This window comes from Babylonia areolata, chromosome 12 (genome assembly GCF_041734735.1).
Source record: "Babylonia areolata isolate BAREFJ2019XMU chromosome 12, ASM4173473v1, whole genome shotgun sequence".
In the NCBI taxonomy this organism is placed as follows: Eukaryota; Metazoa; Mollusca; class Gastropoda; order Neogastropoda; family Buccinidae; genus Babylonia; species Babylonia areolata.
Window position 1 is genome coordinate 18,059,921 of NC_134887.1, and position 6,589 is coordinate 18,066,509.

The window sequence follows — 6,589 nt, forward strand, 5'->3', positions numbered from 1 at the left end:
CACGCATGTATAATAATGAGAGTGGATTTTCTCTTCCAGAATTCTACCAGAGGACAACTTTTTTTTTCTCTTTTTGTTGTTGCCATGGGTTCTTTATCGGTGCGCCAAGTGCGTGCTATTCACGGGACCTCGCTTTATCGTCTCATCCGAATGACTTAGTCGCCCAGTGTGATTCTCCAGTCAAACGTGCGAGACCGGGATTCGAACCCAGACACGACAGGCGCAATAGCCGAGTGGTTAAAGCGTTGGCCTTTCATTCTGAGGATCCCGGGTTCGAATCTCGGTAACGGCGCCTTAGTGGGTAAAGGGTGGAGATTTTTCCTGATCTCCCAGGTCAAAATATGAGCAGACCAGCTGGTGTCTTAACCCCGTTCGTGTGTTTAAGCAAGCAGATCAAATAATCACGTTAAAGATCCTGTAATCCATGTCAGCGTTCTTTGGGTTATGGAAACGAGGAACATACCCAGCATGCACACCCCTGAAAACGGAGTATGGCTGCCTACATGGCGGAGTAAAAAAAAAAAAAAAAAAAAAGAAAAAAAAGAAGTAGTTCATACACGTAAAAAGCCCCAACTCGTGTACATACGAGTGAACGTGAGAGGTGCAGCCCACGAACGAAGAAGAAGGAGGAGAAGAACCCAGACCCTCACGGACGCTGTACGGCGACTCAGAACCACTCTGTCACCTTGTTCCCTGAAGTAAAGTGCATGGCAACAAACTGCCCGCTCCAGTGACGAGGTCTGTACTGGGCTTCCAGCGGTCAATGGGTTCGTCCTCATAAGGTTTCCCTCATTCGTTTGGAGGAGGCCATCTCTCTCTCTCTCTCTCTCCACTGCCTTAAAAAAAAATGTTTCTGGGGCGTGTGTGTGTGTGTGTGTGATTGTGTGTGTGTGTGTGTGTGTGTGTGTGTGTGTGTGTGATTGTGTGTGTGTGTGTGTGATTGTGATTGTGTGTGTGTGTGTGTGTGTGTGTGTCTGTGTGTTGTGCGGTGTTTCGGTGTGATGTGGTGTGAGTGTGAGGGGTGAGTGTAGGGGGAGGACGGGGTGGATGTTGCGCTCGTGTGTGTGTGTGTGTGTGGGGGGGGGGGGGGGCGATAGGGGAGCGGGGTGGTGCATGCGTGCGTGTCAGTGTGTGTCAGTGTGCATGTGCGAGGCGGGAACAGCACGAAGGTGGTAACCTGAACGTGTCGTGTTTGCGTGCGTATGTATGTGGGTTTGTCACGCGCGTTTGCGAGCGAGCACTTCCTGTGCGTGCGTGCGTGCGTGCTTGTATGTATGTTTGTGTGTATGTATGTATGTATGTATGTATGTATTATGTGTGTGTGTGTGTGTGTGTGTGTGTGTGTGTGTGTGTGTGTGTATGTACACGTGTGTTTGTGTGTGTGTGTCTGTGTGTGTTTGCGCGCGCGCGCGAATGAAGGTGCGCGCCGGTAAAAAACAACAACAAACAAACAAAACAAAACAAAAAAAACGACAACACTATTTCTTCCCCCACCTCCATCGTGTGGAGAGAGAACAGGTCCCCTCATCCAGTCTTCATTGGATGTACGTGTGCCCTTGACCCCCTCAGCTCTCTGTCTCTGTCTGTCTGTCTGTCTGTGACTCGTTCTTTGTCTGTCTGTGACTCGCTCTCTCTCTGTCTGTCTGACTGACTGTCTCTGACTCGCTCGCTCTCTGTCTGTCTGTCTGTCTGACTGTCTCTGACTCGCTCGCTCTCTGTCTGACTGTCTCTGACTCGCTCTCTCTCTCTCTCTCTGTCTGTCTGTCTGTGACTCGCTCTCTCTCTGTCTGTCTGACTGACTGTCTCTGACTCGCTCGCTCTCTGTCTGTCTGTCTGTGACTCGTTCTTTCTCTGTCTGACTGTCTCTGACTCGCTCTCTCTCTCTGTCTGACTGACTGTCTCTGACTCGCTCTCTGTCTGTCTGTCTGACTGACTGTCTCTGACTCGCTCGCTCTCTGTCTGTCTGTCTGACTGACTGTCTCTGACTCGCTCGCTCTCTGTCTGACTGTCTCTGACTCGCTCTCTCTCTGTCTGTCTCACTGACTGTCTCTGACTCGCTCGCTCTCTGTCTGTCTGTGACTCGTTCTTTCTCTGTCTGACTGTCTCTGACTCACTCTCTCTCTCTCTCTGTCTGTCTGACTGACTGTCTCTGACTCGCTCTCTCTCTGTCTGTCTGACTGACTGTCTCTGACTCGCTCGCTCTCTGTCTATCTGTCTGTCTGTCTGTCTGACTGTCTCTGACTCGCTCGTTCTCTGTCTGTCTGTCTGACTGTCTCTGACTCGCTCTCTGTCTGTCTGACTGTCTCTGACTCGTTCTTTCTCTGTCTGTCTGACTGTCTCTGACTCGCTCTCTGTCTGACTGTCTCTGACTCGCTCGCTCTCTGTCTGTCTGTCTGTCTCTGACTCGCTCGCTCTCTGTCTGTCTGTCTGTCTCTAACTCGCTCGCTCTCTGTCTATCTGTCTGTCTGACTGTCTCTGACTCGCTCGTTCTCTGTCTGTCTGTCTGACTGTCTCTGACTCGTTCTTTCTCTGTCTGTCTCTGACTCGCTCTCTCTCTGTCTGTCTGTCTGTCTCTGACTCGCTCTCTCTCTGTCTGTCTGTCTGTCTCTGACTCCCTCGCTCTCTGTCTGTCTGTCTCTGACTCCCTCGCTCGCTCTCTGTCTGTCTCTGACTCGCTCGCTCTCTGTCTGACTGTGACTCGTTCTTTCTCTGTCTGTCTGTCTGTCTCTGACTCGCTCTCTCTCTGTCTGTCTGTCTGTCTGTCTCTGACTCGCTCGCTCTCTCTGTCTATCTGTCTGACTGTCTCTGACTCGCTCGCTCTCTGTCTGTCTGTCTCTGACTCACTCTCTCTCTGTGTCTGTCTCTGACTCGCTCTCTGTCTGTCTGACTGTCTCTGACTCGCTCTCTGTCTGTCTGACTGTCTCTGACTCTTTCTTTCTCTGTCTGTCTGTCTGTCTGGTTCTCTCTGTCTGTCTGTCTGGTTCTCTCTCTCTCTCTCTACCTCTACCCCACCCCAACCTTTTCTCTACGACATTGGCACCCACCATAACTATAAATTATGTATTGTGGCAAAGGGACGATGTTCATTAGACTTCTGAGTTCTGAGTTCTTTCTCTCTCTCGCTCTCTCTGTGCCTCCCCCCTCTCTCTCCCTCTCTTCCCTCTCTCCCTACCTACCCCCCCCCCTCTCTCTCTCCCCCTACCTATCCCCTCATTTTCTCTCTCTCTCTCTCTCTCTCTTTCTCTGTTTTTCCTCTCTCGCTCTCTCACTCCCTTTTTCATTCTCTTCCGGTCCCCCTTTCTATCTCCCTCTCTTTCTTCCTTTCTGTCTCCACCCTCTCTGTATCTGTCTGTTTCTCTATCTCTACACGTCTCTCGCTCTCTCTCTCTATCTCTTTCTCTCTGTGCAACACATCGCACACCCACTGAACACTCTGTCGGTCTGTCTGTCTCTGCCTCTTTCTCGTTCTCTCTGTCCAGCTCTCAGTCTCTCTCTCTCTCTTTCTCCCTGCCCCCTCTTTCTTTCTCTCTTTATTTATCTTGTCTCTTTCTCTCCCTCCATCATCTCTCACCCCCCCCCCCACACCCCCATCCCCCGCCCCGCCCCCTCCCACCGCCCTCCTGTTTCCTTTCTTTCTGTTCCACCTTCTCTCTCTTTCTCTCCCCCTCCCTTTCCATGCCCCCCCCCCCTCCCCATCCCCCTGTCGCTCTCTTTCTCCCGCTATATCTGTCTCCCTCTCTATCTCTACTCACCTCTCTTTCTGTGCAACACACCACGAGGTACTCACGTGCAAAAGGAAGAACCCGGACGATGACGTCAGAAGCTGAGGGTTATCGACGTGGCAGCGCCCATCACGTGCTCTGTATATGCACGCGCGCGCGCGCAAGCTGATCCTGCTTCTGCAACAAGCGTGATGGAAGGATTTGGGAATTAAGTTGGGTTTTTTTTTGTTTGTTTGTTTTTGTTTGTTTTAATAAAATAAATGAATAATTAGAATAAAACAGAATAAAATAAAACAAAATGAAATGAAATAAAATGAAAAAATAAAAATAAAATCAAATAAAAGAGAACGCCTTTTCTCTCTCTCTCTCTCTTTTTGGTTGGCTTACGGATTATCACAATATCTTCTTTTATACACTTCTGTTCTTCAGTCGTGTCTTTTAATTAAAGCTTCTTGTTGCGCAGCTCCCGGTTGCGGACATTATGCAGTGTTCTGAGAACAGAATAAAATCAAATGGCACTGATTGCGTCACTACGCGCGCCCGCCATGTTGAAACTGGACTGATGACACGCGTGGCAATCCCTACACTGATTCTTGGCATTCTTGGCGTTGCCGTGCGCATGCGCCGAATGCGCGCATGCGCACACGCTCGCATTTAATGTTGTCCCGGCTCACTGACAACAGGACTTGAACAGTAAGTTGGAAAGAAAAAAAAATCCCAAAGTGATTTTTTTTTTTTAGAGAAGCGCGTTTTCTGTTCTCTCTCTCTCTCCGTCTTTGTGTGTGTGTGTGTGTGTGTGTGTGTGTGTGTGTGTGTGTGTGTGTGTGTGTGTGTTCTTCAGAAGGACACAACACAGCACACCTGATGAACTTTCCAGAAAGGGAAAACAGGCGTCCCCCCCTCCCCCCCCTTTTAAAAATTTTATTTTATTTTATTTATCTATTTATTTATTTATTCTTATTTTTTTGCTGTTGTGCTTTTCTTGTTTATTATCTTTTCATCAACAGGGCTCTCACTGTATAACTAATGATATTGATCATAATTCAGAAGCTAGAGAGAAAGGGGGGGAAAAAAAGAAGAAAGAAAGAAAAAGGTGTTCGCGTTCTCTCCCTCTGTGGACATGGTTTTGCTCCATTATCAAGTAGTTAGTAGCAAAAATCCACGTAACGTTTTAGTCGTCCTTTCTGTCTGTTTGGGAAGCGAAGGAATCACTGGATTTCCGTTTGTCAGAGATCGAACACTTAATTCATGAAGTAAGTTTATATATATATATATATATATATATATATATATATATATATATATATATATATATATAAACCCACAAGTATTACTATTTTGTAAAATTGTTTTGGGTTTTGTTTTTCTTCTTCTTCTAAACTCTCAAGAACAGTTTTCAACAACAGCTTTTTAATATATTGCATGCAGAATATAGTCTGTTCATTAAAATAATAATAATAATAATAAACAAACAAATAAAAACAACAACAACAACAACAAAAACAACTCTGTTTAAATGCAGGACACACGATCTGAAATGGAGGAAGCCACTGATTAGTTTCATGAGAAGACGGCAAATTAGGAAAGCAACAAACAAAAATACCCAATAATTTGGGAAGCCATGGTTAAAAGCCTTAAAACATTTAGATGTTACAAACTGGGAACAAAGTGGTGGCAAATTACAAGGTAAACTGACCTGGGCAGAATGTGTGTGTGTGTGTGTGTGTGTGTGTGTGTGTGTGTGTGTGAATCTCTCTCTCTCTCTCTCACTCTCTCTCTTTTCTTGTTAACCGTTCTGTGTTCATGAGTTCTCATGATGTAACCCTATACCCCCCCACATCCCTCTTTTTTCTTCTTTTTCTTCATTACATTTTTCGTAATACCCCAGGGCTGGGTGGAAAAAAGCAAATGTTTTGCTGATCTATTTACCCTGGTAAAATAAATTTTCGTTTCGTTCCTCTCTCTCTCCATCTCCCCCCCCCCCCCCCCCCCCCTCTGTCTGTCTGTCTATTTCTCTCTCTGTGTCTGTCTTCCTCTCTCACTCGCACACAAATACCCCTCCCCTCACAAACACACAGACGCATAAAACCACCCACACTTCCCTCACACACACACACACACACACACACACACACACACACACACACACACACACACAGAGAGAGAGAGAGAGAGAGAGAGAGAGAGAGAGAGAGAGAGAAATCATAATGGTCATAATGACGAGTTAAAAAGCGGCGTTGTCTCGTAAAATAGCACACGGTGACATTCTCGAGGATTTTTCTTTTCTATTTATTCATTAAATTTTCTTTGCCTCTTGTTTTTCTTCTCCTCCTCCTTCTCTTTCTTCTCCTTCTTCTTCTCAACGTCCTCTTCTACTTTTCCTCCATCATCTTCTCCCCCTCTTTCTCCTTCTTCTTCTCAACGTCTTCTTCTACTTTTCCTCCTTCATCTTCTCCTCCTCTTTCTTCTTCTTCTTCTTCTCAACGTCTTCTGGGATTCTTTTTTTTTTTTCCTCTTCTTTCTCTTCTTCTATAACGCCTTCTTAAGAATGTACCCTCCTCTTCCTCTTTCTTCATCTTCTTCTCAACTTCTTCCGGGACTCTCCTGTTTATTCATTCTGTACCTCTCCTTTCTCATCTTCTTCTACAACCCCTTCATATCTACATCCTCCTCCTTCTCCTCCTTCTTCTTCTTCATTATCATCTTCTCCCCCCCCCCCCCCTTTTCCTCTCCTCATCCTTCTTCTTCCCTTCTCCATTTCCTTCTGCTGTTCTTTCTTCTTCATCAACGTCTTCTCCTCTCTCCTTTGCATCTTCACACAGTCGGCCCACATGTGGTGACGAATAGAGCTGTCTAACTTCTGACGT

General features: G+C 46.5%; 1 protein-coding gene across 1 annotated transcript in view; it reads right to left on the reverse strand.

The window, feature by feature from the left end:
- The window catches only part of LOC143288408 (uncharacterized), an 85,893-nt gene extending 82,009 nt beyond the window's left edge, over positions 1 to 3,884 (reverse strand). Inside the window, exon 1 of the mRNA XM_076596843.1 lies at positions 3,788 to 3,884. The gene's annotated coding sequence lies outside the window, so the exon portion shown is untranslated. The remainder of the gene's footprint in view (positions 1 to 3,787) is intronic.
- Between the last annotated feature and the right edge of the window lie 2,705 nt (positions 3,885 to 6,589).